Raw genomic sequence first — 14,333 nt, forward strand, 5'->3', positions numbered from 1 at the left:
GATGCTTATCTGCTCTTGTATCCCACTGTGCCTTGAGCTCTGCTATGATGTTTTCAGATTTCTCCAAACCATCTCGCCATTCCCTGATTTCACCTTTTAGCCCTTTTATCAGCTGCTCGTTCGATCGACGCCTTGGTTGTCTATCTGCATCCAACCTTATCTGTTTGATCTGGGCTCTGAGCATTTCATTTTCTTGAATCAACCTGTTCCGTTCTCCCAGATCGGTAGCAACTTGCACGTTGTGTTCATATTTCAATTTTTCCACTTGTTGCTTTAACCCGCTGATTTCGGTGCAATAGCCTCTTTCTTTTGCTAACCAATCCCACTGCTTTTGTGATGATTCGGTAAAATTCCGGATGTGGGGTCTCTTAGCTGGCCTTTCGTGCTCGAGTTCCCTTCTGTACCATGCAAGGTAACCTGGCGCCGTTTCTCCTTTGGCTTGATCCCGCACGCAAGTATCTGATTTCAAATATTGACCCTCATTCCAGATTTGGCGAATCTTTGCTTCTGGGAACTGTCCGTTAGGACTTATCTCGATTGCTTGAGTGCTTAGATCTTCCTCACGAGGTACTGTCTGGCATTTTCCGAACTGTCTTAAAACTCGGCCGGGTGCGTAAGGTTGAATGCTCTTAAGCCCCATTAGCAAGAAATGAGTTTTAGTCGCTGACATATATAAGACCTCATCAACGGGCAACCATCCCAACTTCCATTGTATTTGGCTGGCAGTAAGAGCTTGAAAGAACGAGGTCCAAGCCAGGACTCCTTCGGGCAAACTGATCTCTTTGGCTCTTGCGTAAGATTCTTCTATGCGGGTCTTATCCGGGGAACCACGGCTCAAAATCTCGGAATGATGGCAAAGGTGCTCGGTCATCCATATCTGCAGGAGCAAGTTACAACCTTCGAAGAAATTTCCCCCAGCTTTACAAGCTGTGAGAGCTCGAAAGATGTCGGATACCACCATAGGCGCGAGAGTACTGTCACTTTGCGTGAGTAAAGTGCTGACGACCCCCGATATCTTCAAATCAATGTTTCCATCTTTCCTGGGAAATACCAGAAGTCCCAGAAACGTTATCATGAACGCCACCCGTCTGTGCTCGTCCCACTTCTGACGAACTCCTTTGCTGCACAGTTTGTTGATTGGATTATTGAATCCCCCCTCGTGACCGTATCTATCATATATGAAGCATGGAGTACAGAATCCGGCTGCTAGATCCGGGTTGTGGACTGTTCTAGGTATTTTCAATGAATCCAGGAACCGATGTACTGTGACGACTCTTGGGGCGACCAAGTATTTTTCCCTCAGCGGAAGTTCAGTATTCCCGATGTATCCGGCCATTTCTTCTAAAGTTGGGGTGAGCTCAAAATCAGAGAAATGGAAAACATTGTGCGCCGGGTCCCAATAGGTAACTAAAGCTCTTATGATATCTCCCCGAGGCTGGATTTCCAACAAACCCACAAGACCTTTCAGATTTTTCTTAACCTCATTTTGCCCTTCAACACCTAGATCATTCCACCATAGCCGTAACTTGATAGGGATTTTGGTCATTATTGAAAAATGTTCATTTTGCATCGTGCTCATCCTGCACATTCATTAAGGTGATTTTAACAAAAATGACTGACTCAAAATATTTTACAGAGGGGACCAAACTTTGAACACGGCCTTTAAGCACTTCGGGGAAGAAGATTTTAAGGCTGTGTGGGTCTAAAAATGCTAAGGAAAACCCAAAAGTGGCTATTTATGCAAAGTCAACCTTCCGGCGTCCCTTTCGAGAACATTCGGCTATTCATGTCAAAAACAGCATCACCTGACTCATTTATGACTCTTTTAAAAAATTTGAAACATATTTTTTTTGATTTTGGCTATTTTAGCAAAATGGGGGTTGAACCCGACGAGGGTTGCCTACGTATCTCACATCCGGTGAGAATCAAACCGGCGTAGTTCGGGGTATCGTAACATAGGAAAAAAAATCGAATAAACCTAGAAATCAGGAATGCGTATTTTTTTACATTTTTTTTTTGAAAAGATATAAGGATTAAAGAAACTATATTTTTTTTATATTGTTTTTTTTTTTTTTTTATATTATTATTATTTTTGTTTAAGAAAAATTTGGACTATTAGTCTGAATTCATAAAAGGGGTATTACGAAAGAAACAACTCATCATCTTTTTTGAATTATGAATTTTGATTTTTTTTTACTTTTTTTTTTACTTTTAAAATAAATACCCTTTCTTTTTTTTTTGATTTTGAAAGTGATAAAAGAAAATTTTTATATATTTTTTTTTTAATGACTCTCAATAAACAAGACAGTTTTTTTTTAGGAAAATTTCGGCAAGGTTTTGACACTACTTGGACATTGGTTTTATTTTCCAAAATTAAGTAATTATCTCCCCTACGCTGCTATTTTCCCTTCTTTTTTTTAGGAACCGGTCGACATGCGGAATCGAAGCAAATAAATGCACAACACAGATAGGAATGCGGCATGATGGTCTTTTCCATTTCAGGTTGCCTGTCCTAGACGGACCCAACCCCTGTGTTGAGTCCCCTAAGTCAAATGCAATGTGATGCAAATGAGCGTTCCTACTAGGGATCCGGCATGAAGTTTCGTTATACTAGGTTTAAACCTTGGTATTTGTTCTAGACTGTGTACCCGAGCGGACAACTCGAGTCGAGGAGGGGGCTACGTACCGGGGACCCGCGAGATCGTCCGGCTTTGTAACTTGTCCGACCTCTTTCTTATTTCAGGTATTGACACTAACAGAATAGGGAGTCTCGACCAGCGAGCTTCTCCCCGGAGGTAAGAAAAGAAGGGTTTCGGCACAGTTTATATACAGATCAGATAATATCAAAGCGGTAAAAGACAACATTTAGCACGTTATGCAAAAACATGTAATAAAGATCAGATAATAAAGTCAAATATAACAATTATTCTAAGCTCGAATTCTTGAACCCTGAACCAGTGGTTCTGGGTTAATCCCCAGCAGAGTCGCCAGAGCTGTCACACCTCCTTTTTGCGCGCCCTGCCCCGAAGGGTTAGATGCGCGGGTGGAGTTTTTCCAATTTAAGTGACAATATTCGAAATGGGATTATTTATTTAATTCAGAGTCGCCACTTGGGAAAGGTTTGGCTTTTGGTGTCCCAAGTCACCGGTTTATCTTGAATCCCAAATCGAGGAGATTTTCGACTTTTCCAAATGAAGTCTGCGAACCAGAAATTCTAAGTAAGGAATTCTGTTGACCCGAGGGAAGGTGTTAGGCACCCTCGAATCCCGTGGTTCTAGCACGGTCGCTTAAATTATTATAATGGCTAAATATCTGATTTAAATACATGTTGTGACCTATGTGCTTTTATTAAGTTTTAATCGCCTTTATTATTGTCATTTATTTTACAGAATTGCAACGTCGTGAAAATGCGTCTCGAACCACGTCACAATCAATGCACCCGTGATTGTTGACACATTTGGACTTCATTGAGATTTGGATTTGGGTCACATCAATGTGCACCCGAACCTAAGAATGTGATTTAATTAAACCGCGCCAACAGAGTCTAACGCGTAATTATCTTTGTAGAAGGCCATGAAATTTATTAAATGGCCCATCCTGAATTCTAGATAATTATCAAGGTTATTTATTGAGGGCCCGCGATTTACATCTCATTTGGCGAGGCTCGTCTCATTATTTTAGAAGGAACATCCTAAAACGGTTACATTTCTGATGTGTTTGTCTCTTAAAAATAGAAGAAAAGATGCGTGCTATTTTTAACTATGTGTTTGGCCCAAATCCGGATTTAGCTAATCGTCCGATTAATTATTTACGGATTGAAGAAACATCGTACCTCATGAAAACATGCTTTGAACTTGATAAAAAAAGAAATGTATATGGGATTGATGAAATGTTACGACTGTTACAAGAGCTCCCTAACTTTAACTTATTCAGACAAGATTAATTAAAATTGCTTGTTTAGGAAATGCGACTGGTGGTATTTGAAACTCATCCTGTAAACTGCTTCACGCAAACTGAAACTCAAGAGTTTGAAACTGTATTATCTTTAGCCAGATCTAAACAATCATTTGCCCTTAAATATTCGAAACATGCTTAAATAGCGAGTTTGAGCTAACAATTGTATTAAGATGGCTACACATTTTCATGGATGGTATTTACATCTTATATACTACTAAACGAATAAAATGTCACAGTTTCAGATTGGCATAAACTTTAATTAAGTACAACCTTACTAATGTGTCTCTATTAGGCTAATCAGACCAAGAAACTACAAATCTTAACAACATTAAAAGGCAATTCATAAGCAATACAACAGGTGCTTCTAAATCCTTCAAATCTTTCGATTCATGCTTTCATTGTTACATCAAATGCGAGTCTTAGTATGTACCTGGATATTGGATACAACAGAAGGAGCAAGGGGTCAGTAGGGCAATAGAAGCGATACCAAACAGCAGCAGTAACAGTAGGTACCAATAGAACAACTCCCAGTGCAAGATACAGTTAGAACCGACAAGAAATGGTAGACAGGTAGCAGCAAACAATGCAGTAGGAATAATACTCCAAGACAGACCAACCCAGGGGAAACGAACAATATGAATCAACTAATGAACTCAGCTGATACTTGGAAGAAAACGAGAGTTGATTGAACAGGTTGAACAAGACTGGGAATCAGACAAACAAGACAGAAGTAATTTGCTGATTTTCTGCTTATCCCTTTTCCTATCTTCTTTCTTTTCAAGAATCCAATATCAGTCTGCAGTTTTGAACTTATACTTAAGTTATCAGAAAGAGACCTTTTCCAGTTTTTTTTTTACTGTTTTTCCCCAGAACTTCAATTCTCAGAATTTCAGTTTAGGCTCCCCCTCTGTCTCTCTATGTATGTCTGTGTGTGTATACTTCTCAGTGTGTATTTCAGCTCTCTCTTTCAAAAATTCCTCACAGTCTGTCTATATTCCTTTCCCTTATAATTCTGTCTCCTCTCTATCTCCTAATCCTGTCCCTCTCTCTATCTTTTGTGTGTATCCCTATCTCCAGAACTTCAACTCTCCCTTTATAAGCCTCCCACTCCAAACTTTATCAGCCTGTTGGATTAAATCAAATAACCCCTCCCATGTGCTCCCTTTTTCAGTTCCACTTTAGCTATTTAAGTATTAATCCCATGACATTCCCTTGGCAGGCTTTAACTTTTCATTTTATTATCTAAAAGCAAGTATGGGCATTAAAATATATCTGACAGCATATACTGTCAGATTGTTTAAACTTAAAAGCTTCTTAATGCAGAAAAACAGGCTGTGCACAAGGCACATGAGGTGCACCAATGCACATGCTGTGCACCAGTGCACATGCCTTCCAATTCAGGATTTAAACATAAACAATCCCTTTTTTACATTGACTGATCCAAATCAAACAGCTATAAGTAAACAAAACTGGTTCTGAATTGATTTCAACAAATGTTCAACAGAAGCAAATCGATTTACTATGCTCAGACAGTTGAAATTAATTGACGACACATGTCGACTCGACTATATTAGTATGAACATACACAATCGCAGCCAAAAATCAAACATTTAAACAGTATTGATACATGGTTCGCATTATACTGACTAAACAGGAATACACTAGGGGAGTCAACTAACCAGTCCAAACTCGAAAATCAGCTACTTGCACAAACAAATACACAATGCCTTATCAGAATAGGAGGGGGAATTTAGACAAACAAAACAGAGGTTCAGGCGAAGTAGTTGAAGCACAGTTGATAGAGGTCAAGGACATAAACAGCAAACGAACAGACCCTTACAACGAACAAACAAACCAAAACAAATAAGAAAAGAAAGAAAACTCACCTTAAGCCGCAAAAAGATCAAAACCTTAACTCGGACTTGGCCAAGCCTTTCTTAAGGCTGAACGGACTTTAAACGAAGTGTTTCTCAGACGAGAAACACTTGGATTAAAGTCCATTAGACCTTAACCTCTTTGGTTCGAACGGATATGGACCAGTGACGAAGAACCCACAAATTCCAAAAACTCAGATCTGGGGTTCACGCTTTCCTGATCAGATTCGGACCAAACCAAGTATGGTTTGGTCACGAGGGGGGTCTGGGGAGTGTCTGGTACGAAACTGGGGTTGGTTGGGTTAGATCGAGTTTTGACTCGAATCTTCGAATGAAGATTCGAGGACCTGGGGGGTGATTCGAACCACATGGTTAGCAGATCCATGTTCAGGATGGCAAAGGGGTTTTAGGGTGTTAAGGGGAAGGTCACCGGCGTTCAGGCCGCCGGGTTTCTGGTGAAAGTGTGCAGGGGCGGCTAGGGTTTGAAGGAGATGGGTTTGGGTGAAGACGACGAGGCCGGGGTATTGGATAGGGGGGTAGGGTAAGGATTCGGGCTTATATAGTTAGTGGGTGGGTCGATCTCAACCGTTAGATCAATCTAGATCTACGGTTTGGATCTGATGGTCTTAAGTGAAACGGTGTCGTTTCAAATGTTGAGGGTTTGGGTTTGGCCCGGGTGTAAACGGGTCGGGTTTGTTGATGGGTTATGGGGATTGATCTTGGCCGTTGATCACTCTGAGATCAACGGCCCAGATCAGGCACGACTCAAACGACGTCGTTTGGACATCCTGGGCATCAGGTGACCTGGGCTGGGCAGGCCTGGGTCTTGGGCTGTTTGTTTGGGCCAATTTTGTTAAAATTGGCCCAAGTCCGGAAGGGGTCTTTTCTTTATTTTTTTTTTATTTTTTTTTTTATTTTTTTTTTCTTTTCTGATTTATTTTAAAACAAAGCTAAGCCAAAAAATCAAATTAAAATTAAATACACACTCAAATACAATTATTTGCACACATACTAAAATACTTCAAAACCGGTAAAGTCAAACCAAATAAAATCACGGACGAAAATGCCTATTCACGATTTTCTATTTAACGACCGAATCACATTTTTTGAATTTTATTTTAATAAAGTAAATAAATAAGAATGGGCCAAAATCACAAATAAATCCACAAGGTGCCGCACAGAAATCCGAAATTGTACAGCGGGGCCAATTATATATTTTTTTTATTTCTTTTTGGAGCGATTGTCGTGTGAAGCAAAAATCACGTGCTCACACCCACGGAGTATTCAAACGGGCAAAAATTGCTCGTATCCGCTCAATTTATCTTTGCCCGAAAACTCTTCGTGTTTTCGAGCAAAAAGGGGCAGCTGTGAGCACGCGATTTTTGCCCTATATGAATTACTCCTATAAAATTCAATAAAATAGAATTTTTTCCAGTTATTTGCCATTTTATAGGATTTTTGTAGAGTTTTATTAATTATTTGCATTTTCTGTGCACGTTTTATTAAAACAATGAAAAATACCAAAAAAATTCATATATTGCATATTAGATTTTGTGGTTGTATTTTAGGATAAATTGGTTAATTAACTGCTCTTTTAAAATGAAAATCACAAAAAATATCATTCATTTTACATTTTTTTAGCTTTTAAGTTTTGATTAGTAATTCCCTCTTTATTAATGTAGTATTAATCAATTGGTAAATATTACAAATAGATGATTAGTCTAATTTTATAATTTAGGATTAAATTAATTTAGTTAGGATTTTGAAGTTAGAGAAAAGAAAAAAAAAGAGAAAACAAAAGAAAGGTTAATTGGGGCAGCCCATTCTTTTCCACCCCTTTAACCCACCAGACTGACCCGCCCAATCCCCAAATATGACCCTAATATTAGAAAACCCTAGTCTTATCCCCATCCCAACCCAAACAGCGCTCCATCTTCATCTCTTTCTTCTGTCACGCCCAACATCACCAGAACTCACCTCTGTCTCGCCCAAACTCGCTCGAGTTCACCCCAAAAACTCACCTCACGTGCTCCAACCTCTCTCCTATAGCCACATAGCAACCAACTCTGACAACAAGAAGATTCCTTCTAGATATTTTACGCACCTTCAGTTTCTCGATCGATTTGCTGGATGAATGGGGGCCGTGGATGGATGAAAATCAATCCATTCCCTTCATTTGTCCCAAAAATCGTTCACAAGGAATAAGGTATTTTTCGGATTTGAGGAGAAGATTCGATAATTTTTCAGAGGTGATATAAGGTGAGGATGTTCTTGTTCGGGGGGTCCTTCTTTTTTGGGGGGATTTTTAAGAGATTTCTTTCAGAGAAATTGAAGGAAGAAAATTAGGGTTCAAAACTTTCTTCTTCTTTTCCATTGTTTTTCTTCATTTTCTTATACCATAACAGAGAGAAGAAAATATTATTGAGGTTCCATGATTTCACTTGGTGTTAGTTTTATTTAGCATTTCGAAATAATAGAGTTTTTTTACTTCGATTCTGGTTTACGAACAATGGAATTCATCGAGAAGTTTGAATCTGTTGCTGTTTATTAAGATGTAGCTGTCCTCTTTGGTTCTGTGGTGCTTTCATTCTTCAGAAACCTGAGATTCATTTTCCTTTTCCTTTTGCTGTTTTGCTCACAAGGTATGAAACTTCGATCTTTTGTATCGAATGTATTAAGAATGTTACAGCTTTGAGAACTTGCATCTATGGCCTGTTCAGTGGTTAATGGATCTATCTTGTCGTGGTTTTCCGTCTCTGAGTTCGAATGAATGTCTATTTTTGTTCAAACGGATATATGCTGTGATTGTATAGTCCACCTGAATTATGTCCTGTTACTAATGAATTTTGATTAGTTTTTGATGTCTCTGCAATGCTTTCTTGCTAATGTTGTTTGAATTGCACTAGTATACGCGGCCTATACATATTTTTAGGTTTAAATGAATCCAATCCATACTATGTCGCAGCTGTAGGTCTGTCCTTGTTTGCAAAGGTTTTAATGTCAATTCATGTTCGAGCTAACTCTAAATGATATCTGAAATGTTGAAATGAAAGGTTTAAATGATGTCTGGGTTCGAGATGCATTTTTGCATCTGAATCGTATGCTCCTCTTGGCTCATTATGCTGAAATTTATCTCAAAACTAGCTTCGTTGTGCAGTGTATTATGTTTTCTCCTGTGAAATCAGCGATTCCTGCACCAAATGTTGCCTATGTGAGGTTTGTTGAAAGCTGCTGTTGTCGAGCTTGGCTATAGTTTGTGGATTTGGCGACTGATTGGCCAAAATCAGCAAGTATTAAGTCAAAATGGGCTTGTCGTTGGTGATATATTAGAGGTTGATATTTCTATTGGGGTGGATTAAAGCTTGGGTGAATAGACCATATTCACTTTGGCAAGTATTCACCAGTACATCATTTTCATGAGGAATTGTAATAGAAGTAGTTAGTGTCGTCTTTTGAAGTTTGAATTTGACTTTATTTTTGGATTTCCAGGTTATTCCTCTACTGATTAGCCACTGTTTTTCTATATGATCTGTTTCTTTTTAACTTAACTCGAAGCCTATTCTTATTGGTTGGATATTGGTAGTTAGATTTTTTCACTTAACACAAATCTGCATGAATCATGTATTGAGGTTGGTCATTTTATCCAGATTTTTCATAGATTTGAATCATGATTTGGGTAGTTATGTTTCAATGTGATAAATTTGTTAATTTGGTCCTATGCTCAATGTTGTTTATTTTCGTAATTAGTGTTGATTTGGGCATATAGGGTGAATTGGGCCAGGCCCGTGAATGGCCCAAATAAGGCTATGAATATGAGCTTGAATGCTTTCAAGCCTTGAGCCCAAGAATTCGATTCAAATAAATCGTATGGGCTCAAATTGGTTCCCCTTTAAGCAAAAACATATTTGGCTTATCAGAAAGCCTGGTTTCGAACTGACTGGGCCTTCGCGAAATTTCCCTGATTGAGGACGTTTGAATTCACAATTGCAATTGGTTTTTAAATGTATGCTAAGTTTGCTGCATGTCAGGGCTTTAATTTTTTCAGTGATTCGATTAACTTATCTGTTATCGATTCAGCAGTAATTGCAATGCACGTTATTAGTAAAATAAAGGGAGAATCATCCTTAAGGAATAGATTGATATTCGTAGAAAAAAAACCTTTAGGCGCGTTTAAAATACTATTGTGATTATGTACACGTTCGCGTGACATAATTACGATTCTAAAAACCAATTCGGAGTAAGCGTTCGTGCAACTTCGATCAAACTTTCTTAATAATAAAATTGGTTTTAATAGGCCGCTAAATTAAAATTAGGTTCATATAATCTGAGGCGCGTCATCCACAATTTAATCATACATGGCCCTCGTATTACTTTCATAACCTAGATATAAAAATGACAAATGTTCGTAGTTTGCTTTAGGCACGTTTAATATACTATCGTGGTTGTGGACACGTTCGCGTGACATGATTACGATTTCTAAAAACAAAATCGGAGTATGCGTTCGCGCAACTTCAGCTAAACTTTCTTGATAATAATAAAGCATTATTAATTGTGGATATGTTCGCGTGACATGATTTTTGACGCGCCAAACAAATGGGTACACGTGTGCGTGACCCATTTCAAGATAATTTCTTAATTAAAAGAGACAAATGCACATAGGTTCTAAAATAAGTAATTAGACAGTTTAATTAAGCCAAGTATGATCAAAGCGGCCATGCTAAAACCACGGAACACGGGAATGTCTAACACTTTCTCCCGGATTAACAGAATTTCTTACCCGGATCTCTGTGTTTGCAGACCGTAAATAGAGTCAACTTCCTCTATTCGGGATTTTAACCGGTGACTTGGGACACCATAAATTATCCCAAGTGGTGATTCTTATATTTTAAATAAATAATTTCATTTCGATTGTCACTTAAATTGGAAAAACTCCCTTATATCCTTTTCGGAGGGTAGGAAAAAGGAGGTGTGACACATAGATTATACATAATTATACACATATAATACATAAATTATGCATATATTATACCTCCACCGGCTATTTTTAGTTTAAGTAGCCCAAAAATGTCATCTTTAATTTAAACATTCATTCATGTAATCTTTGAAGATGTTAAGAACTTAACTACTATGAGTTAAGTATCAGCTGAATAGTTGATGTGAATGACGTTCCTCTTCTAGTAACATATTGCTTATGAGGTCATTGTTAGTATTATTTTCTTGTAATGTTACGTTGATTGGATTGTGTATGCGTTGTTAGGATTGGTTTCTGGGATTCTCTAGCAGGTAGATAGGCCTAGTTACAAAGGAAACTCTGGCGAAATTTTTGGAAAATTTGGGAGTTAGTAAAAATTCGGGGAAATGAAATGTGCGAAAGAAGAGATAAGTTATGTTATGTGCTTGAGGGCAAACTCTACTTCTTATCTGAGGACTATTAATATGATGGATACCAATTGGATATGATAATAAGTGTACGAGGCATATTATAAGATATATGGGGTGTAAGGAAAGTCCTAACTCTAAGCCAAGTTGGAAAATTACATGATAGACTATAATTCCAAATGAGTACGCACAAGATCACACTTTGGACGATTATGTCTACATATACATAAGGTGTTATGTGATGAACAACTTATCAAATGAAAGATCTTCGAGTCTAGTTTCTAACACTTCAAACCATCCATCATTTGGACACTCCTACAAGAAGTTATGATCAAATTACCAAAAGCTGGATTTGCGATCAATTTCGCGACCGCAAAACGGTTCCGCAGACCGCATAAGCATCACAAAGTGGAGTAGAGACGGACAACCTATTATGCTGAAATTATGCTGCAATTCTATTGGGCACAAAACGATTATGCTATAGCATGATTGCACCACATAAGTGACTTCGGGGGTCATTTTGGAAATTTTCATATCCGATCTAATTTTGATAAATAGGCTTAGGGGCTTTATTTGGGGCGAATTTCTGAGTATTCTAGAGAGAGGTGAGAGAATTTTAGAGAGAGAAGGAGGAGACCTAACATTCTAATCATCCAATCTTGCATCAATTTTCAAGAATCAAGGAACTCAATCACAAGATCTTCATCTAAGAGGTAAGGATTTCATATCCTAGTCTTTAATTTTGAGTTTGGGGTAAAGATAGGTGATTAGGAGTATGATTCTTGGGTGTAAGAGTATTATGAATATATGTATGTACAAATATGATTTGTTGGAAGATTGTTGAGTTCAAATGGGCAAAGATTGGGTTGAAAATGGAAGAAATCTTTATAAACTATAATTTTAGGATCCGAAGGGCGATCCGATGTCGGAATTCAATAATTTTTGTATGGTTGAACTCGTATCGGAACGGGTATTTGAATTTCGTAATTTTTCATCGGATTCCAAGATATGGGCCCCACGAGCAATTTTTAGTTAATTTTGAATTTTATTGAAAAATGTAGTATTTTTCTTATGGAATTGATTCCTATAATTTTTGTTGACTGCATCGAATTATTTTGGATAGATTTAAGCCATTCAAAGTTGGATAACCGAGGAAAAGGCCTACTAGTGGAATAAATTGGAGCAAGTCGAGGTAAGTGGCTTGCATAACCTTATGTGGGGGAAACACCCCTTAGGATTTTGGTACTGTTTGATATATGAGCGTCGTGTACGTGAGGTGATGAGTGCGTACACAGGCTATTTGTTGTAAAACTCTATTTTTCACTAAGTCTTAACTTGTTTTATTTGTTGAATTACATTAGCATATGTTATTACCTTGTTTAGGTTAGAAAAACATGTTTACGTGTTTAAACTGTCTATTTGAACTTTGTGCAGCATGTTCTAGTAAAAATTCCTGTTTCCTTAAATGTAAACTTAGTTTAAACTGCAATTCCCTTGATATAATTGTGGTTTGTATTGATTGTACTGCATATTTACTTTGGGGCTACGGAACGGTATTCCGGGATATCCCCCTGTACTGCATATTTACTTTGGGACTATAGAACGATATTCCAGGAGATCCCCCAATACTACATATTTACTTTAGGACTACGGAACAGTATTTCGGGAGATCCCCCTGCATATTTACGTTTGGGACTAAGGGACGGTATCCGGGGAGATTCCCTATTGCTATTGTTGTGTTTTGAATTGTTGATCTTCTGTGCCTATTTCCTGGTTAAAACTTCAGTATTTACTTCTTTACTGTGATATTTTTTTATGTTAAATTTTATTATATTAAAACCAATAGAGCCCTGACCTAATCTCGTCACTACTCGACCGAGGTTAGGCTTGGCACTTACTGGGTACCGCTGTAGTGTACTCATGCCCTTTTATGCACATGTTTTTCGTGTGCAGATCTAGGTACTAGCTATCAGCCTCGAGTCTAGCTGTGTGGTTGGTGCTTCGAGAGACTTCAAGGTATATCTGTCGCGTCCGCAGACCTAGGAGTCCCTCTCTACTCTTCATTAAGTTAAAGACTTTCCTTGTATTTTTCTTCGTTGTTAGTTTCCGGAGTTTAGGAGCACTATTTACTTCTGTAGCTTGTGACTTATGACATTCCAAATTTTAAGAGAGTTATTGTATTTGTCTTTGAAGTGTTAATGTATATGCTGAGCGGCACCTCACTTCCTTGTTTAAATTTACATATTAGTTGATAGTTTTCATGTTTTCATTTGTTATTCCGCAAAATATTAGGCTTACCTAGACGTAAAGACTAGGTGTCGTCACGACAGTTCACGAAAGGAGAACTGGGTCGTGATAATTATTCTTCTTAATACATACAAAAAGTTACTGAGCTCGCATATACTCATAAATAACATTGTATATCCTTGCAATCACCAACACCTCCCCCCCTCCCCCCAACACCAACCTAAAAACTTAGCTGCTCCAAGAAAGAAAGGGAAGCAATACAATTGGCATAAACTAAGGGCTTGTCTGGTAATAGGGATAAAGGATATTGCGGAATTAAATTTGAGATAAGTTTATCCCACATTTGGTGGGGATAAAATTACGGTATAAATAATTTTGGGATTAATTATCCTGAGACTATAGTGTCATTTTTATCCATATGGGAGGGCGAGGTAACAATTTCAGAGTAACTAATCCTTGGATAACTTGTTTCTCAACCAAACGCCACCTAAGGGTGCATTTGAAACACATCGAAATTGGATGTATGTCACGACCCCAACTACCGGTCGTGAGGACGCCTATCACATTACTAGGCAAGCTGGACCAACTATCAAACCACAACCCATTTTCATTCTTAGTAAATCATTTGCTAACACGGTTTAATTACCAATTATCACAATAAGTGAGTAAAACAGCAAGCTAGATATGCGAAAGTCAACAAGACAAAAAAAACTACACAGCCCACACTGATCTGGTGTCACAAGTCTAGAACCTCTAATACAAGTCTGAACAACCTACTACATAGATAGTCTAGGAATGTAGAAAAAAAATAAGATAGAAGGGAGAAATTAGGGCTGCGGAAGCCATATAGCTACCTTGAAACCCCCAGCAAATGTT

General features: G+C 38.1%; 1 long non-coding RNA gene across 1 annotated transcript; it reads left to right on the forward strand.

Moving 5' to 3' along the window:
* The first annotated feature begins 7,725 nt into the window (after nucleotides 1-7,725).
* Nucleotides 7,726-9,379, forward strand: LOC107787767 (uncharacterized). The gene is made up of 2 exons (XR_001648474.2): nucleotides 7,726-8,473; nucleotides 8,989-9,379. It is a non-coding gene; the product is annotated as an uncharacterized LOC107787767 (long non-coding RNA).
* Nucleotides 9,380-14,333: the final 4,954 nt, after the last annotated feature.

This window comes from Nicotiana tabacum, chromosome 8 (genome assembly GCF_000715075.1).
Source record: "Nicotiana tabacum cultivar K326 chromosome 8, ASM71507v2, whole genome shotgun sequence".
Taxonomy (NCBI): Eukaryota; Viridiplantae; Streptophyta; class Magnoliopsida; order Solanales; family Solanaceae; genus Nicotiana; species Nicotiana tabacum.